Genomic DNA, 21,242 nt, shown 5'->3' on the forward strand with positions numbered 1-21,242 from the left:
GTGGATTCTGTGGTGGATAGGTTGCAGCGGATCTTGAATCATGTGGTGGACAACTTGAAGTTGTCACAGGAGAAGGCTCAGCGTTTTGCCAACCGCCGCCGCGATGTGGGTCCCCGACTTCGCGTTGGGGATTTGGTATGGCTGTCTTCTCGATTTGTTCCTATGAAGGTCTCCTCTCCCAAATTTATGCCTCGCTTCATTGGTCCTTACAAGATATTGGAAATCATTAATCCTTTATCCTTTCGCCTGGATCTTCCTGTGTCATTTGCCATTCACAACGTATTTCATAGGTCCTTGTTGCGGCGGTACGTTGTGCCTGTGGTTCCTTCTGCTGAGCCTCCTGCTCCGGTGTTGGTTGAGGGCGAGTTGGAGTACGTGGTGGAGAAGATCTTAGATTCTCGTCTCTCCAGGCGGAGGCTTCAGTACCTGGTCAAGTGGAAGGGCTATGGTCAGGAGGATAATTCCTGGGTGGTCGCCTCTGATGTGCATACGGCTGATTTAGTTCGTGCCTTTCACGCCGCTCATCCTGATCGCCCTGGTGGTCTTGGTGAGGGTTCGGTGACCCCTCACTAAGGGGGGGGTACTGTTGTGAATTTACCTTTTGGCTCCCTCTAGTGGCTACTAGTGATTTGACTCTGGGTATGTCATTCATCCCTTGTATGCTCACCTGGGTCGTTAGGTCAGGGGTTTGGCTATATAAGCTCTCTGGACCTTCAGTTCAATGCCTGGCAACGTTGATAGCAGAGCTAATCTGTAGTGCTCTTGTCTTCTGATCCTGGTTCCTGCGTGATTAAGCTAAGTCAGCTTTCCTGCTTTTTGCTATTTGTTTTTGTTTGCATTTTTGTCCAGCTTGTATTTAATCTGTATCCTGACCTTGCTGGAATCTCTAGGGTGGCTGGTGTTCTCCCCCCGGGCCGTTAGACGGTTCGGGGGTTCTTGAATCTCCAGTGTGGATTTTTGATAGGGTTTTTGTTGACCATATAAGTTATCTTACTACATTCTGCTATTAGTAAGTGGGCCTCTCTTTGCTAAACCTAGTTCATCTCTGTGTTTGTCATTTCCTCTTACCTCACCGTTATTATTTGTGGGGGGCTTCTATCCTACTTTTGGGGTCTTTCCTCTGGAGGCAAGAGAGGTCTTTGTTTTCCTCTTCTAGGGGTAGTTAGCTCTCCGGCTGGCGCGAGACATCTAGCGACCAACGTAGGCATGTTCCCCGGCTACTTCTAGTGTTGGCGTTAGGAGTAGATATATGGTCAACCCAGTTACCACTGCCCTATGAGCTGGATTTTTGTACTTCGCAGACTTGCTGATATCTCTGAGACCCTCGCCATTGGGGTCATAACAGTTAAGGTGCTATTTTTCCTCTCTTTTTTTCCCTCCCCTAGTTCCTCTGTAGTGCTTTTTCTTTTTACGGTTTTGGGTACAAAAAAATGGTTCAGTTGGGAGTTTTTTATTACCCGGGGTAAAAAAGGAACCATACCGGATTTTGTGGCATTTGAATTATCCAATACAATAGTATTATTGGAAAGGGCTGATACAGTAGAGGTCCCAGGATTGTCAGGACCTATTGAAATAGTGGTTTGCGAAGGTACCAACATGCTTGGAGTGGTATCATGAATGGATAAATCAAGAAGTGAAATGGGAAAGGAATTGGACAGATCAGAATTAATGTTGCCTCCTTTTGTCCCAGAATTATTGTTACCTATTGATGTCTTTGGGACAGCAGTGGTTTTATCTTTAGCTTTATCCTCATTTATTTGATTAATTTGTAATTTAATCTTTTCTAGATGCTTCCTGGCTTCGGATAGTGTTTGAGAGTGATTAAAAAAACTGTCGTTCATTGTCTTAGAAGTGGCTTTTGGTGTACTCATGTTTCCAGGGTGGTTGACAGGAATAGAATTTTTATCACTTTATTATTTTTTATTATTTTATTATTTGTAGATTTTTCGGTGGATTTGTTATGGGTGACAGGCTTTATTAAACAATTGTTTGTATTTATGGTAACAGAGACGCTAGTGGAAGGAAAGCTATCCATATGCCGTTTGCAAGTTGGTATAAGTTTAGTAAAATTACCATTAGTTTTTTCATTTTTACTTTTATTATTGTTATTACCACTGATTTTTTTAAATTTATAATCATCTCTATCTCTTTGTAATTTTTTTAATTTTCTCATTATAGTTTCACTTTCTAATTGCATAATAAAAAAGTGGTCACTTTGGAGTTTATTTTACTATATTCAGGATGTGAGAGAAAAGGCAAAAGATCATTATAGATTTGATAGACCTTAAAGGTTGCAATATCACACAGCGAGGATCTTTTTTTGTATAAACAGGTTATCATTTCAGTCATACAGTTATCAAGTATGTTGTTCCAATCCTTGGAAAAAGCAGAGTCCTCAGGAAAAGGGGACTCATGTATAATTCTGAGGCCCCTTGGGCACATTTTTTCCCTCAAATAAATAGAAAGGAATTGGGCATCGAGATTAAAATGTAATTCTTCTTTCAATGCCTCCTTAAAATCATAAAAAATCTTACGTAATTGCTTAATCTCATCCTCAGAGAATAGTTTTTCGGTTACCTCTGAAAACGTGTTAGGTTCAATGAATCCAATAGTTTGATTGATCATACGCTCTCTTGAGAACAGACGATTCTGAAAATAATCCATATTCAAGTGAAAGTTTAACGAACCCTCTGCTGCTCAACGGTCTAAACCCGGGAGGATTTCCAAGGATCCTGCCAGTGTAGCTAGTCAGAGAAAAGAGGGAGACACAAAAGTAAAAATAGGGTCTTATCAAACGTTACACAAAGTTGCCCACCAAGAGAATTACACACCTGGCAAGATTGAAGGAAGGACATATATTAATGGCGGCTGCTGCAGATCCACAGGTCAGTGCAAGATCTGATTGAAACACACACTTAGGTAGGAGAAAAAAGGATCATCCCCGTGCTGCCGCAAGAAGAATTCCAAAAATTATAGAGGTTTCAACGTGGTTTATTCTACGCGTTTCAGGGTTCAGGTGACCCCTTCATCAGGACTACCACAAATATTGCACAAGAGTCATAGGTATACAGGGTTTAAGTACACGTCAGCATTTGGAAGCGACGCCCAATGGATCAGATGACACCCAGTGTCAGAGTTCAGGCTCATCAGAAAGTTCACATGACAAGATTAAAAATCATCAGAGAAATGCAAATTGATATTTTACACATTTAGCCTTATTTTTGTTTATAGGATAACAAAAATTGAAAAGAGAGTGAAAAAAAAAAGAGAAACACGGTCTCACTGAAAGTGGAACACTTGAATATGGATTATTTTCAGAATCGTCTGTTCTCATGAGAGCGTTTGATCAATCAAACTGTTGGATTCATTGAACACGTCTTCAGAGGTAACCGAAAAACTATTCTCTGAGGATGAGACTAAGCAATTACGTAACATTTTTTATGATTTTAAGGAGGCATTGAAAGAAGAATTACATTTTAATCTCGATGCCCAATTCCTTTCTATTTATTTGAGGTAAAAAATGTGCCCAAGGGGCCTCAGAATTATACATGAGTCCCCTTTTCCTGAGGACCCTGCTTTTTCCAAGGATTGGAACAACATACTTGATAACTGTATGACTGAAATGATAACCTGTTTATACAAAAAAAGATCGCCGCTGTATGATATTGCGACCTTTAAGGTCAATCAAATCTATAATGATCTTTTGCCTTTTCTCTCACATTCTGAATATAGTAAAATAAACTCCAACGTGACCACTATTATTATGCAATTAGAAAGTGAAACTATAATGAGAAAATCTAAAAAATTACAAAGAGATAGAGATGATTATAAATTGAAAAAAATCAGTGGTAATAACAATAATAAAAGTAAAAATGAAAAAACTAATGGTAATTTTACTAAACTTATACCAACTTGTAAACGGCATATGGATAGCTTTCCTTCCACTTGCATCTCTATTACCATAAATACAAACAATTGTTTAATAAAACCTGTCACCCATAACAAATCCATCGAAAAATCTACAACTAACGGTGATAAAAATTCTATTCCTGTCAACCACCCTGGAAACATGAGTACACCAAAAGCCGCTTCTAAGACAATGAACGACAGTTTTTTAATCACTCTCAAACACTATCCGAAGCCAGGAAGCATCTAGAAAAGATTACATTACAAATTAATCAAATAAATAATAATAATAATAATAATAATTTTTATTTATATAGCGCCAACATATTCCGCAGCGCTTTACAACTTATAGAGGGGACGTACAGACAATAGACATTACAGCATAACAGAAATCACAGTTCAAAACAGATACCAGTAGGAATGAGGGCCCTGCTCGCAAGCTTACAAACTATGAGGAAAAGGGGAGACACGAGAGGTGGATGGTGACAATTGCTTTAGTTATTTGGACCAGCCATAGTGTACGGCTCGGGTGTTCATGTAAAGCTGCATGAACCAGTTGACAGCCTAAGTGTGTAGCAGTACAGACACAGAGGGCTATTAACTGCATAAAGTGTATGAGAACACGATGCAAGGAACCTGATTATGTGTTTTGTTTTTTTTTTCTATTTTTAATAGGCCACACAGGGATAGATAGGTTAATGCGTTGAGGCGGTAGGCCAGTCTGAAAAAATGCGTTTTTAGGGCACGCTTAAAACTGTGGGGATTGGGGATTAATCGTATTAACCTAGGTAGTGCATTCCAAAGAATCGGCGCAGCACGTGTAAAGTCTTGGGGACGGGAGTGGAAGGTTCTGATTATTGAGGATGCTAACCTGAGGTCATTAGCGGAGCGGAGGGCACGGGTAGGGTGGTAGACTGAGACCAGAGAGGAGATGTAGGGTGGTGCTGAGCCATGGAGTGCTTTGTGGATGAGGGTAGTAGTTTTGTACTGGATTCTGGAGTGGATGGGTAGCCAGTGTAATGACTGGCACAAGGTAGGTGAGGAATATGATCCTGGCAGCAGCATTCAGGACAGATTGGAGTGGGGAGAGTTTGGTAAGAGGGAGGCCGATTAGTAGAGAGTTACAATAGTCCAGACGGGAATGAATAAGAGAAACAGTAAGAGTTTTTGCAGAGTCGAAAGTAAGAAAAGGGCGAATTCTAGAAATGTTTTTGAGATGCAGATAAGAAGAGCGAGCCAGTGATCGGATGTGGGGGGTGAATGAAAGCTCGGAATCAAGGATGACCCCAAGGCAGCGGGCATGTTGCTTTGGAGTAATGGTGGAACCGCACACGGAGATGGCAATGTCAGGCACAAGTAGGTTAGTAGAGGGAGAGAACACGAGGAGTTCAGTTTTTGACAGGTTCAGTTTCAGATAGAGGGAGGACATGATGTTAGAGACAGCGGTAAGACAATCACTGGTGTTTTCTAAGAAGGTCGGAGTGAAAGCAGGAGAAGAGGTGTATAATTGGGTGTCATCAGCATAGAGATGGTACTGGAACCCAAATCTACTGATTGTTTGTCCAATAGGGGCAGTATACAAAGAGAAGAGGAGGGGGCCTAGGACTGATCCTTGAGGAACCCCAACAGTAAGGGGAAGGTGAGAGGAGGAGGAACCAGCAAAACATACAGTGAAGGATCGGTCAGAGAGATAGGAGGAGAACCAAGAGAGAACGGTGTCCTTGATGCCAATGGAGCGGAGCATAGTGAGGAGGAGCTGATGATCCACAGTGTCGAATGCTGCGGAAAGATCCAAGAGAATTAGCATGGAGTAGTGACCATTAGATAAAGATGAGGATAAAGCTAAAGATAAAACCACTGCTGTCCCAAAGACATCAATAGGTAACAATAATTCTGCGACAAAAGGAGGCAACATTAATTCTGATCTGTCCAATTCCTTTCCCATTTCAGTTCTTGATTTATCCATTCATGATACCACTCCAAGCATGTTGGTACCTTCGCAAACCACTATTTCAATAGGTCCTGACAATCCTGGGACCTCTACTGTATCAGCCCTTTCCAATAATACTGCTGTGTTGGATAATTCAAATGCCACAAAATCCGGCAAGGTTCCTTTTTTACCCCGGGTAATAAAAAACTCCCAACTGAACCATTTTTTTGTACCCAAAATCATAAAAAGAAAAAGCACTACAGAGGAACTAGGGGAGGGAAAAAAAGAGAGGAAAAATAGCACCTTAACCCCCTCTATTGCTAATGAATTAACCTCTAATACTTTTAATCTTTCTGACTATAAAGTCTCTGAAAGTGAGGAATCACTCCTCTTTAAAGAATTATTCTTCTGTCACTCCAACAAACCTAAGGATTTTTACGGCAGTGCCATAAGTGTCATGATGTTATGAACCTTATATTATGGACCGTATAGTGGCAGCCTTTGTGATGTGATAAGCTCTCTGCCCGCTCCGCCACCATTATTTGTTTCCTCCTCCACTTATCCTGTTATACATGTATTGTACTATACTACTGTTGTTTACTCATTTTTGAGATATAATATTGGATTAATAAAAATTATATACATTTTTAAAAAAAGAAAAATGCGTTATGGGATTTATGTACTCCGTTTTTTGGTTGTATGTATATTGGGGTGTACCCTAGAGTGTCCCAGAGGAGTGGACACAAAATTTGGGAGAGATTGTACAATTCTTTTCTCTTGGCCACAAGTCTATGATAATTTTTGTGAGTTTTGCGTTGAATAGGGTTGGGATTAGGGATAGGGGTGCATTGGGATTAGGGTTAAGTTTTGAGGTTAGGGTTGAGATTAGGATTAGGGGTGTGTTGGGTTTAGGGTTTTGATTAGGGTTATGGTTAGCTTTGGGATTAGGGGTGTTTTGGGGGTTAGGGTTGTGATTAGGATTATGGATCGGGTAGGGATTAGGGTTAGGGTTTGAGTTAGAATTGGGGGGTTTCCACTGTTTAGGTACATCAGGGGGTCTCTAAACGTCACAGCCAATTTTGCGCTCAAAAAGTCAAATGGTGCTCCCTCCCTTCTGAGCTCTGCCGTGCGCCCAAACAGTGGTTTACCCCCACATATGGGGCATCAGCGTACTCGGGATAAATTGGACAACAACTTTTGGGGTCCAATTTCTCCTGTTACCCTTGTGAAAATAAAAACTTGGGGGCTAAAAAATCTTTTTTGTGGAAAAAAAAATATTTTTTATTTTCACGACTCTGCATTATAAACTTCTGTGAAGCACGTGGGCAATCAAAGTTCTCACAACACATCTAGATATGTTCCTTGGGGGGTCTAGTTTCCAAAATGAGGTCACTTGTGGGGGGTTTCTACTGTTTAGGTACATCGGGGGCTCTGCAAACGCAACATAACGCCCGCAGACCATTCTATCAAAGTCTGTCTTCCAAAATGGCGCTCCTTCCCTTCCGTGCTCTGCCATGCGCCCAAACAGTGGTTTATCCCCCACATATAGGGTATCAGCCTACTCAGCATAAATTGCACAATAAATTTTGGGTGCCAATTTCTCCTGTTACCCTTGTTAAAGTAAAAATTTGGGGGTGAAAAGATAATTTTTGTGGAAAAAATATGATTTTTTTATTTTCATGGCTCTACATTATAAACTTTTGTGAAGCAGTTGGGGGTTCATAATTCTCACCACACATCTAGATAAGCTCTTTGGGGGGTCTAGTTTCCAAAATGGGGTCACTTGTGGGGGCCTTCTACTGTTTAGGTACATCAGGAGCTCTGCAAATGCAACATGACACCCGCAGACCATCCCATCAAAATCTGCATTCCAAGCGGCGCTCCTTCCCTTCCGAGCCCTGATGGGTGCCCAAACAATGCCCCCCCACATATGGGGCATCAGCGTACTCAGGACTGGTCAACAGATTTTGGGGTCCAATGTCTCCTGTTACCCTTGAGAAAATAAAAAATTGCAGGCTAAAAAATCATTTTTGAGGGAAAAAAAGGATTTTTTATTTTCACGGCTCTACGTTATAAACATCCGTGAAGCACCTGGGGGTTTAAAGTGCTCACCACACATCTAGATAAGTTCCTTAAGGGGTCTAGTTTCCAAAATGGTGTCATTTGTGGGGGTTTTCCACTGTTTAGGCACATCAGGCATCAGGGGCTCTCCAAATGCGACATGGCGTCCGATCTCAATTCCAGCCAATTCTACATTGAAAAAGTAAAACGGCACTCCTTCTCTTCCAAGCTCTGCAGTACGCCCAAACAGTGGTTTACCCCCACATATGGGGTATCAACGTACTCAGGAGAAATTGCACAACAACTTTTGTGGTCTAATTTCTCCTGTTACCCTTGTGAAAATAAAAATTTGGGGGCAAAAAGATCATTTTTGTAGAAAAAATGTGATTTTTTATTTTCACGGCTCTACGTTATAAACTTCTGTAAAGCACCTGGGGGTTTAAAGTGCTCACCACACATCTAGATAAGTTCCTTATGGGGTCTAGTTTCCAAAATGGTGTCACTTGTGGGGGGTTTCCACTGTTTAGGCACATCAGGGGCTCTCCAAACGCGACATGGTGTCCGATCTCAATTCCAGCCAATTCTACATTGAAAAAGTAAAATGGCACTCCTTCTCTTCCAAACTCTGCGGTGCGCCCAAACAGTGGTTTACCCCCACATATGGGGTATCAACGTACTCAGGAGAAATTGCAAAACAACTTTTGTGGTCTAATTTCTCCTGTTACCCTTGTGAAAATAAGAATTCGTGGGCGAAAAGCTCATTACTGTGAAAAAAGATATGATTTTTTATTTTTACGGCTCTATATTATAAACGTCTGTGAAGCACTTGGGGGTTTAAAGTGCTCACCACATATCTAGAAAAGTTCCTTAGGTGGTCTAGTTTCCAAAATGGTATCACTTGTGGGGGGTTTCCACTGTTTAGGCACATCAGGGGCTCTCTAAACATGACATGACATCCGATCTCAATTCCAGCCAATTCTGCATTGAAAAAGTCAAACGGTGCTCCTTCTCTTACAAGCTCTGCGGTGCGCCCAAACAGTGGTTTACCCCCACATATGGGGTATCAACGTACTCAGGAGAAATTGCACAACAAAATGTATGATTAAATTTCTGTTTTTACACTTGTGAAAATAAAAAATATGGTTCTGAAGTAAAATATTTGCAAAAAAAGTTAAATGTTCATTTTTTCCTTCCACATTGTTTCAGTTCCTGTGAAGCACGTAAAGGGTTAATAAACATCTTGAATGTGGTTTTGAGCACCTTGAGGGGTGCAGTTTTTAGAATGGTGTCACACTTGGTTATTTTCTATCATATAGACCCCTCAAAATGACTTCAAATGTGATGTGGTCCCTAAAAAAATATGGTGTTGTATAAATGAGAAATTGCTGGTCAAATTTCAACCCTTATAACTCCCTAACAAAAAAAAATTTGTTTCCAAAATTGTGCTGATGTAAAGTAGGCATGTGGGAAATGTTATTTATTAACTATGTTGTGTGACATATCTCTCTGATTTAAGGGCATAAAAATACAAATTTTGAAAATTGCAAAATGTAAAAAATTTTCGCCATATTTCCATTTTTTTCATAAATAATCGCAAGTAATATCGAAGAAATGTTAACACTAATATGAAGCACAATATGTCACGAAAAAACAGTCTCAGAATCAGCGGGATCCGTTAAAGCGTTCCAGAGTTATAACCTCATAAAGTGACAGTGGTCAGAATTGTAAAAATTGGCTCGGTCATTAAGTACCAAATTGGCTCTGTCACTAAGGGGTTAAGGTTACTGAAGTTTCCAGCTGCTGGAACACCTGAAGGCTGTAAACTAAGGTTACCTTAGGTGTGTACAGTATTCTCCAATAACTTTCATAAACAGCTGAGGGAAAGCCGATGGCTGGGGTCTGATGTTAATATTCTGTGAAAGAGAAAATATTCAGCTCTCAGGGTATTAATATTATTATTATTATTTATTTATATAGCACCAATAATTCCATGGTGCTATACATGATAAGGGGTTACATCAAAATACAAATATCACTTTCTGTAAACAAAACTAACCATGACAGACTGATATAGAGGGGAGAGGACCCTGCCCTTGCAGGATTACATTCTACAGGATTATGGGGAAGGAGAGTAGGTCGAGGGTTGTGGTAGCTCCGATGGTGTTGAGGTGGCAGTGTGGTCATTATAGGTTGTAAGCTTCTTTGAAGAGGTGGGTTTTCAGGTTTCTTTTGAAGGATCCAAATGTGGTGGATAACAGGACGTGTTAGGGCACGGAATTGCAGAGGATGGGGGATACTCGGGAGAAGTCTTGGAGGCGATTAGGTGTGGAGCGAATAAGCGTGGAGGAGAGAAGGAGGTCTTGGGAGGACCGGAGATTACGTGAGGGAAGATATTGAGAAACTAGTTCAGAAACATATGCAAGAGAAAGGTTAATATCAGCTCACAGCTGTATACTTAGCCTTTCCTGGTTATTAAAATGAGTGATCCTTCCATTCAGCACTTTTTCAATCCATTTTAACATTTTCACTGCCCCCCCAGACCTTTTTGTAAAGCTTGGCTTTCCCATTGACTCCCATTGTACTTGTTACTCGAAACGAGCACCCGAGTATTAGTAATTGCTCGGTTAGAGCAACTAACACCCGAGCATTTTAGTGCTCACTCATCATCACTATTAGTTATATTATATACATTTACTCGAGTATAAGGCGACCCGAGTATAAGCTGACCTCCCTAATTTTGCAACAAAAAACTGGGAAAACTTAATGACTCGAGTATAAGCCTAGGGTGGAAAATGCAACAGCTACCAGTAAATGTCATAAATAAAAATAGATACCAATAAAAGTAAAATTAATTGAGACATCAGTAGGTTAAGTGTTTTTGAATATCCATATTGAATCAGGAGCCCCATATAATGCTCCATACAGTTCATGTTGGGCCCCATAAGATGCCCATATTAAAATATGCCCCATATAACGCTGCACAAATGTTGATTATGGCCCCATAAGATGCTCCATAGACTATTATGCCCAATATAATGCTGCACAGATGCTGATTATGGCCCCATAAAGATGCTCCATATAAAAATGTGCCACATATAATGCTCCACGCAGTTTTTTATGGCCCCATAAGATGCTTCATATCACAATGTGCCACAGGTAATGCTCCATGCAGTTCATTATGGCCCCATAAGATGCTCCATATAACAATGTGCAACATATAATGCTGCATACAGATCATTATGGCCCCATAGATGCAGCATATAACAATGTGCCCCATATAATGCTCCATGCAGTTCCTTATGGCCCCATAGATGCTCCATATAACAATATGCCACATATAATGCTCCATACAGTTCTTTATGGCCCCATAAGATGCTCCATATAACAATGTGCCACATATAATGCTGCTGCTGCAATAAAAAAAAGTGACATACTCACCTCTCGTCCCTGCCCGCTGCTCCTCAGCATCCCGTCTCTCCGCAGTGACCTTTTAGGCAGAGGGCGGCGCGCACACTAAAACGTCATCAATCCCTCTGACCTGAACAGTCACTGCAGAGGACGCGGAAGATGGGGCTGCGGTGCAACGAGGAAAGGTGAGTGTGAAATACTCACCTGCTCCCAGCGCTGTCCCTGGCAGCTTCTCCCGCACAGATGGTCTCTGACGTCGGCAGCTTCTTCCTCTGTTCAGCGGTCACGTGGTACCGCTCATTACAGGAATGAATATGCGGCTCCACCCCTATGGGAATGGAGTCCATATTCATTACTTTAATGAGCGGTACCACGTGACCGCTTAACAGGGAAGAAGCTGCCGGCGCCGGAGACCATGGGACACACAGGGACCGCTCCAGGAGCGCCAGGAGCAGGTTTGTATGTGACCGTCATCGCTCCCCCTCACCCGCCAACCCCCCCACTGACCATGACTCGAGTATAAGCCGAGAGGGGTACTTTCAGCCCATTTTTTTGGGCTGAAAATCTCGGCTTATACTCGAGTATATAAGGTAATCTTTTTCTTTTATTTAAATATATGATTTTCCTATTTCCTTGAAGGGAACAACTTAATAGTATGATAGGACCCTACTCCTTTGATCCAAATTCACCAATATATTATTTTGGGTAGCCATATATGTAACAGTGGAAACCAACCATTGTATCCAGTTTGCGGTACCCCCAGTATTTAGTAGATCTTATTATACCATTATACATGAAAAACTTCACGTAAATGTAAGATGTCAAAGCGAGGTAGTCGTGCACGAGCTTCTTTTCCCAATCACTTTGGCATCCTACAGACATCTCGTGTCCCAATCCCGGTATGCTGCCGTGTGTGAGATGCATCACACTTACTTTAGGGCTGCAGGCCTCTTCTTCTGAGTCCAGGAATCACTTTTCTGGAACCAGGGCAGCAATTAATCCAAGAAACACGAGGTTCATAAAAACAACCAAACTGTTATTTAGTGAATAGCAGTATTTACAGACTGTGAGACAGTGACCTGCGTTGTTGTGAATAGCCGGTATGTGTCGCAGATGAGGAGGTCCTCTGCGCTGTAAGCCTGAAATGTTGCTCGGGGACCTGTAGATCCATGAGCCTTGTTTAGCTTATAAGGGGCTGGGCTTACAGGGAGCCATGCAGAGCCTGTCAGAGCTGTATGGAGCCATGCAGAGAGGTGCAGAACCTTGTGGAGCCATGCATAACCTGGCAAAGGCAGTGCAGAGCCTCGCTGTACAGAGCCGGACAGAGCCTGGCAGAGCAGTGCGGAGCCTTGTGCAGGAGTAGCAGCAGTGGCTTGTGATCAGCAGCCAGGTGCCAGGTGAGCCAGTAGCTGCAGAAGGAATTGTGGCAGCACCAGCAGGAGCTGGTGAGGTGTCATAAGAGGACATCGGTGGTCCAGGTCGCACAAACTCTTAAAGGGTCAGTGCAAGCCCAGAGAGATATCAGTGTACTCTGCAAACTGGGGCCTAAGAGAGCCATAGGGGAGTCCACGGGGTGTACTCCAGAGAGGGGTGGTGTTCCTAAAAGGGGTGGAGGCCCAAAAGGAGGCAGTGACCCAAAGAGGGATGGTTGCCCCAAAAGGGGTGGAGTCCCAAAAGAGATGGTGACCCAAATAGGGGCCGTGGCCAAAAAAGGGGTGGCAACGAATGTGCCATTGGACTGTAGCCGGGAACAACAAAGTTCATGCTATGTACAGTACAGCCCAAAAGTTTGGACACACCTTCTCATTTAAAGATTTTTCTGTATTTTCATGACTGTGAAAATTGTACATTCACACTGAAGGCATCAAAACTATGAATTAACACATGTGGAATTATATACTTACTTGGAAAAGTGATGAGGGAAATTGTGAATAAATCCGGGGTGGCGAGAGTGAGGATTCTGGCTGATGACGAAGCCCAGGTAGCCGGTGAAGATGGGATGATTCCATTCGTCATTGATGGGTCAATGGAAAGTCTTAGGAATTTCCGAATGCCCCTTGAATATCGTCCGGCATACCTAAGGGAGATAGAGCAGCTAAGACTTGACAGACTGCAGATTAGTAAACAGCTGCAGGAAATGGAAAGAAGATGGCGACCATTTTCAACTCGAGGACTGGAGAAATGAAGGGGTTCCCTAAAGAATAGAAGAGTTCAAAGTAGTAGTAAGTAGTTAGCTCAGTGCTGAGTGACCTAGGTGGGAGACCCTGTAGCGTACTAGATGGGTCAGACTCAGACCAGACAGTAAGCTCGACTGTAAGTGAGTCTCATGACCGCACCAACCATTAGAGACGGTCAAGGAGAGAGAGGTCTGGTAAAGAAGCATACATGAGAGATGTGGTGACTAAAAAGGGTCTGGTGACATGGACAGACAGTGACTCAAGGGCTGAAGCCCAAGGCCAGACAGTACTTAGGGGGTGCAAGGAAATTGTACCTACATTCTGATGGCTGGGGGCGAGGGAGGCCTAACAAAGTTATGACTCCGAAACGTGAGGAGACAAAGTCCGACAGTGCATTATTCACAGACAGGAATTTAGTGACAGTGATGGACTATGTTTCGCGAACTGACACTCAAAACCGACTGGAAAGGCCCTCTCGAATGGTAGGGCAAGGTAACAGGTGTGACCTGTCTTGAGGCCCCTGGTTTATGACAAGTGTTCAACCCCACAAGTTTGAACAGAGGGGGGTATGTGAGAAAGTGACCGGCGTTGTTGTGAATGGCCGGTATGTGTTGCAGAGGAGGAGGTCCTCTGCGCTGCAAGCCTGAAATGTTGCTCCGGGACCTGTAGTTCCACGAGCCTTGTTTAGCTTATAAGAGCTGGGCTTACAGGGTTAGCCGGAGAGTTGGGCGGGTCTGGCTAACCACACACCTTCCATCAAGGGGTGGGTCTCATATGTTATAATGAGACTGTGGTGGGATCACAGGGTCTCTTTGTTGGAAGGTCCTGCAAGAGGATTGGATTCCTGAATAGCACATGGTGAGGCCATGTGATGGCTAACTGTCGTGGGGAAGCTACCATCTTTCTAAGGGTCTGTAACTGTCAGGTGAGACCTTGCTGAGCAAGTCTTTCTATGGGACAGTGATCCTAGAAAAGCAGCTTCCTTAGAATCCAGGACTGACAAGGAGTCAGCATGTGGAGCTGAGCTTTTGGAAGGTAACCTCAGACAAGGGGGTTGTAAGAAAAGCAGAGGTGTATCTGCTACATAAACAGACTGGTGTCTTATTATTATGTTCTTGGATATAACGAAACGCACTGTACTCTATTCGGTTTATGCTGCGTTTAAATAAACCAGATGGTCTGTTTAAGTGAGAAACTGTTCCTGTGTGCCCTAATTTCATGCCAAGTGAGTGTCATCCAACACATACAGTGAGCGCTGCACTACAAGGCAGATGTAGAGGATAAGATCCAACGGGTTGCCATATTTCCCACAGGTACCGGATACAACTTCAGCCCTGGTTCTCGGTATAGGTAGCATGTCAATCTCACTTGCTTCTCTAGCCCTAGCGAGTCTTCTCCACCACTAGCAGTATATTCGGATTGCAATACCTTTCTTCCAATGGAGTCTAAGTCCATCTTTCCCTGTAGCTTCACAGACCGAGTTCTCCCTAGGCCCCGACGTCAATCTCGAGGTTGCCCCAGGCAGTTAGACAGAATCACATGGAAGGATATTTTTGGCAATCCACTGACCCGAGTATTAGGCCCACACTGTCCCTATAAAATAAAGATCAAATGCATTTAACTCTTGAAGTGTCAGGGAGCAAACGACCAGCCCCCACCACTGCTACACTTAAGGGTATAATGGTACAATAAAATCTACTAAAGGAAATAAATCAAACATTAATAATTTTATTGAAACAAACAAATTAATTAGTATATGCTCTTTTATACGTTGTACATACCTTTGTAATATACAATTTTATATTATGTACATGTAGGGGGTGTGCCAGGGGCTAATTTGTGCCCTACATCCCTGTGCACATCTTCTTAATAAAATCGGATACATGTTGCATATAAAATGTCATGCAATGTGATATTGTTTTATTGTGCATGTATTGTTCATGTGTTGTGCAAATTATATACCGTATATACTCATTACAGTAATGAATATGGACCCGACTCCACTCCCATAGGGGTGGAGCTGCATATTCATTACTGTAATGAGCGGTATCGGTGACCGCTCAACGCTGGAAGAAGCTGTCAGCGCCCGGAGAACCAGGGACCACGCCGGGACCAGGTGAGTTTAATGGGAAGGTGGAGCACTGCGCAATATTCACCTCTCCTCGTTCCGGGCGCCGCTCCATCTTCCGCGTCCTCTGCAGTGATTCTCAGGTCAGAGGGCACAATGATGTGGTTAGTCCGTGCCCTCTGCCTGAACGTCAGTGCAGAGGACACGGAAGACGGAGCGGCACCCTTAACGAGGAGAGGTGAATATTGCAAGCGCTGGGGGTCTGAGCGACGAGAGGTGAGTATGTCATTTTTTTTTAATCGCAGCAACAGCATATGGGGCAAATGTGTCTATGGAGCATCTTATGGGGCCATAATCAGCATTTGTGGAGCACTGTATGGGGCAAATATCTTTATGGAGCATCTTATGGGGCCATAATCACCATTTGTGCAGCATTATATGGGGCAAATATCTCTATGGAGCCCTCATGTACAGCACCATGGAATTAATGGTGCTATATAAATAATAATAATAATAATAATCTTATGGGGCCATAATCAACATTTGTACAGCATTATATGGGGCAAATGTGTCTATGGAGCATCTTATGGGGCCATCATCATCATTTGTGCAGCATTGTATAGGGCAAATGTCTGTATGGGGCATCTTATGGGGCCATAATCAATGTTTCTGCAGCATTATATTGGGCAATTGTCTCTATGGAGCATCTTATGGGACCCTTATTAACCTTTATGCAGTACTGTATGGGGCAAATGTGTCTATGGAGCATCTTATGGGGCCATTATTAACCTTTGTGCAGCATTATATGGGGCATATTTTAATATGGAGCATCTTATGGGGCCCATCATGAACTATATGGAGCATCTTTGGGGCCCTTAATTAACTGTATGGAGCATTATATGGGGCTCCTGATTCAATATTGATATTCAAATACACTTAACCTACTGATATCTCAATTAATTTTTTTTTTCAGTAAATATATTTATTGAAATTTTTAATTGAAATTTTAAACAGGAAAAACAATAAAAAGAATCATTACAATGTCCAGAGCTATACATTACGCCTCTGAGAACACAGCACAAGTGTAGTTGAACAAGAACTCTGGCACATAAAGGGTAAATGCTTCTCGTCTTGAGAATCACGTTGGGACATGGACCTTACATACAGAATACAGAACCTATAAGAAAAGCAATTGTAGAGATAGGAGAAAAGGAAAGAAAGAGAGAAAGAAAGAAAAAGAGAAGAGAAAAAAAAAAGGTAGGGGGGGGGGGATGGAAAAGAAGGGGAGTAAGGAGGGAGAGGGGAGGGGGGTTAAGGGAGACCCAGCCAAGTACACGCCCACGTATTGAGAATTATGAGTATGTACGCAACCAGGTCAGGAACCCTGTGCTCTCCTTGAAGGATTGCCAGAGAAACCAGGTGCGTCCCTGGTCATATGCAGCATCACCATCACCTGCCACCAGCGACTCCAGACGATATAATCTATCCATTTCAGCTATCCATTCCCCCGTGGAGGGGACCTCAGTGGACCTCCAATGTCGGGGAATAACTGCCCTGGCAGCTTTTAGGCAAAATCTCAGGATCTTTTTAGCGGAAGCTATCGAACTAGGTATCAGGGATAGTAGGGCCATTTGGGGGGAGGGCTCATGGCGGACCCCAGTCATCAAGTGAAAGGCATCGAAAACTGAGTTCCAGAAGGGTTGCAAGGGACGACAGGACCACCAAACATGAAGCACAGAGCCCGTGACGGAGCCACATCTCCTGCAGGCATCCGAGATCTCCGGGTTAATTCTGTGGAGAAGGGTCACTTATACCAGCGTGTCAGTAATTTATAATTCCTCTCCTGCGCCTGACTGGACATTGTCATCTTATGTGCAAGAGTGAAGATTTTCAGACTATCCACCTCAGAAAAGGTGATCCCCAGGTCCCTCTCCCAAGCCTTCATAAATCCAAGCGTAGTAGGGGGAAGTGAATTCAAGACCAGGCCATAGAGCACCGAAACGACATGGGAAGGACCCTCGGTAGGGAGCATCAGGGACTCAAATGGTGTCACCGCCCCCATCGGCACACTGGAAAGAAAGCTCCGCAATTGCAGAAACTCTAGCCAGGACAGCGGTGTCATAAGACCAGAACCTCGTAACCCCCACATGCCGCAGAGCCCCGCGAGCTTATCCTTCACCTGTACCAGTCCCACCCCGTCAAGTCGTGACTAGTGTTGAGCGATACCGTCCGATACTTGAAAGTATCGGTATCGGATAGTATCGGCCGATACCCGAAAAGTATCGGATATCGCCGATACCGATACCCGATACCAATACAAGTCAATGGGACACCAAGTATCGGAAGGTATCCTGATGGTTCCCAGGTTCTGAAGGAGAGGAAACTCTCCTTCAGGCCCTGGGATCCATATGAATGTGTAAAATAAAGAATTAAAATAAAAAATATTGATATACTCACCTGTCCGGAGGCCCCTGCACCTTACCGCTGTTAACCGGCAGCTTCCGTTGCTTAAAATGAGCGCATTTAGGGCCTTCCATGACGTCACGGCTTCTGATTGGTCGCGTGCCGCTCATGTGACCGCCACGCGACCAATCACAAGCCGTGACGTCATTCTCAGGTCCTAAATTCCTAGAAGCCGTGACGTCATGGAAGGCCCTAAACGCGCTCATTTTAAGCAACGGAAGCTGCCGGTTAACAGCGGTAAGGTGCAGGGGCCTCTGGACAGGTGAGTAGATCAATATTTTTTATTTTAATTCTTTATTTTACACATTAATGTGGTTCTGATACCGATTCCCGATACCACAAAAGTATCGGATCTCGGTATCGGAATTCCGATACCGCAAGTATCGGCCGATACCCGATACTTGCGGTATCGGAATGCTCAACACTAGTCGTGACCAACAAAGATACGTAGACCTATTTATTTCTGGGGGAAAGGCCGGATTGTCAAAAAGGGGACTTAGTCTGCTCAATCGGGAGGTCAGGCATAATTTCACATGGGATCTATCCCAAAACCTCAAGACAATCTGTGTGAGTGGAGCAAAACTCGACATAGGTGGGCGTCCGGTCCCCCCCCAGCCAAGGCAGCCAGTACAAAGAAGAGGGCGATAAAAGTTTCTCCAGGAGCACCCACTGTTTATGAGCATCACCAAACCTCCAATCGACAATCCTAGAGAGCAAGACTGCCTGATAATAACGTTTAAAATCAGGAAGGCCTACCCCCCCTTTAGTCTTGGGTCTCACTAACAATTAGAATCGAGTCCGCAGCTTCTTAGTTCCCCAAATAAAGCTATTGATGGCCGACTGCAGGCACCTGAAAAAGCAATCTGGAACCTGCACTGGAGCAGTCTGAAAGAGATAGAGAAATTGGGGTAAAATATCCATTTTGACCACTCCCACCCGTCTGAACCAAGATAGTTGAGGTCTGCCATACCGTTTAAGCAGTGGCGTAACTACAAAGTTATGGGCCCCGGTGCGAACTTCCAAATGGGGCCCCCCCCGCCATAAAATTTAATGTAAGCCCCATAGAATACAATGCAGCCCCCCCCTCATAGTATAATGCAGCCCCTCCATACAGGGGCAGTGACAAAGACACGAGCAAATGGTGACGAGGGGGCAGAGGAGAGGGAACAAGGGGGCAAGGAAGACAGGCACTAGGGGACACATGGGGGCTAGGAGGCAGGGGAGAAGGATACAAGGGGTCTAGTGGGCAAGGGAGACTGACACAAGTGGGCAAGGGAGACTGACACAAAGGGCACACGGGGACTAGTGGACAAGAGAGACTGGCACACGGGGACACGGACTAGTGGGCAAGGGAGACTGACACACGGGGAATAGTGGGCAAGGGAGACTGATACAAGGGGACTAGTGGGCAATGGAGACTGACACACGGGGACAAGGGACAAGCACAAGGGGACAAGGGAGACAGGCACAAGGGGACACATAGGGACTAGTGAGCAAGAGACTGACACAAGGGGACAAGGGATACAAGCACAAGGGGACACACAGGGACAAGTGGGAAAGGGAGACTGACACACAGGGACTAGTGGGCAAAGGAGACTGACACAAGCACAAGGGGACAAAGGAGACTGACAGAAGCACAAGGGGACATAGGAGACAGGCACATGGGGACACACAGGGACTAATGGGCAAGGGAGACTGGCACACGGGGACACAAGCATAAGGGAGACAGGCTCAAGGGGACACACAGGGACTAATGGGCAAGGGAGACTGGCACACGGGGACAAGGGACACAAGCATAAGGGGACAAGGGAGACAGGCACATGGGGACACACAGGGACTAATGGGCAAGGGAGACTGGCACATGGGGACACAAGCATAAGGGAGACAGGCTCAAGGGGACTCACGGCCCCCTGACCTGCCAGAGCCGCTTGCAGCTGCGACCGTAGTAGTTACGCCGCTGCCTCACACACACACATACTACAGATATCACACACACACTACAGATATCACACACACACATCATACTACAGATATCACACACACATCATATTACAGATATCACACACATACTACAGTTATCACACACACACACTACAGATATCACACACACACAGACATACTACAGATATCACACACACACACATCATACTACAGATATCACACACACACACACACACACACTACAGATAACACACACACACACACTACAGATATCACACACACACACACACACACATACACACACTACAGATATCACACACACACACACATACACACACTACAGATATCACACACACACACATCATACTACAGATATCACACACATACTACAGTTATCACACACACACTACAGATACCACACACACACACACACACACCAGAGATACCAGCTCATATACACAACTCACAATCTCCTCTCTGGTACAGGGGTGGCTGATGTAAACCGGCTGCAGCTCCTCAGCTTCTCCTGACTAAGGCTAGTTTCACACTAGCGTCGGGAACAACCCGTCGCTGTGCGTCGGGCCGACGTTCCCGACGCTAGTGTGGTCTCCGCCGCACAACGGGGGCAGCGGATGCATTTTTCCCACGCATCCGCTGCCCCATTGTGAGGTGCGGGGAAGTGCGGGTAGGTGGGGGCGGAGTTCCGGCCGCGCATGCGCGGTCGGAAAAAGTGGACCGTCGGGAGCAAAAAACGTTACATGTAAGGTTTTTTTCTCCCGACGGTCCACTACCACACGCCCAAGCGTCGCAAAACGGACGCGACGTTTGGCAATGCGTCGCAAATGCGTCGCTAATGTTAGTCTATGACGAAAAAACGTATCCAGTAAGAACTTTTGCTGGATGCGTATTTTCGGCAAAATGACGCATTTGCGGCGTATTGCAGTTAACGCTAGTGTGAAACTAGCCTAAAGCGGCTCTGTCCCGCACCTCCCCCCTGCTCTCGCCTTCTGTCCCGGGGTTATTTTGGCTTTCTCTTAAAGGGAACCTGTCACCCCGTTTTTTCCGTATGAGATAAAAATACTGTTAAATAGGGCCTGAGCTGTGCATTACAATAGTGTATTTTGTGGACCCCGATTCCCCACCTATGCTGCCGAAATACGTTACCAAAGTCGCCGTTTTCGCCTGTCAATCAGGCTGGTCTGGTCAGATGGGCGTGGTGTCTTCCCCCAGATCTTGCTTAGTTTTCCGTTGGTGGCGTAGTGGTGTGCGCATGCCCAAGGTCCCGAAT

At 44.4% G+C, this 21,242-nt stretch overlaps 1 protein-coding gene and 1 long non-coding RNA gene across 3 annotated transcripts in view; one reads left to right on the plus strand and one right to left on the minus strand.

Annotated features, from left to right (window-relative positions):
* LOC143770466 (uncharacterized) overlaps positions 1–15,057 on the minus strand; it is a 54,613-nt gene extending 39,556 nt beyond the window's left edge. The window contains exons 1-2 of the long non-coding RNA XR_013214638.1: positions 14,911–15,057; positions 13,210–13,382 (exon numbers count right to left, since the gene is read on the minus strand). This is a non-coding gene — a long non-coding RNA (uncharacterized LOC143770466). The remainder of the gene's footprint in view (positions 1–13,209; positions 13,383–14,910) is intronic.
* Positions 1–21,242, plus strand: part of LOC143770417 (Fc receptor-like protein 5) — a 160,831-nt gene that overhangs the window by 60,799 nt on the left and 78,790 nt on the right. The gene's annotated exons all lie outside the window — the stretch shown is intronic.

The sequence above is a fragment of the Ranitomeya variabilis genome, chromosome 1 (assembly GCF_051348905.1).
Source record: "Ranitomeya variabilis isolate aRanVar5 chromosome 1, aRanVar5.hap1, whole genome shotgun sequence".
Lineage (NCBI taxonomy): Eukaryota > Metazoa > Chordata > Amphibia > Anura > Dendrobatidae > Ranitomeya > Ranitomeya variabilis.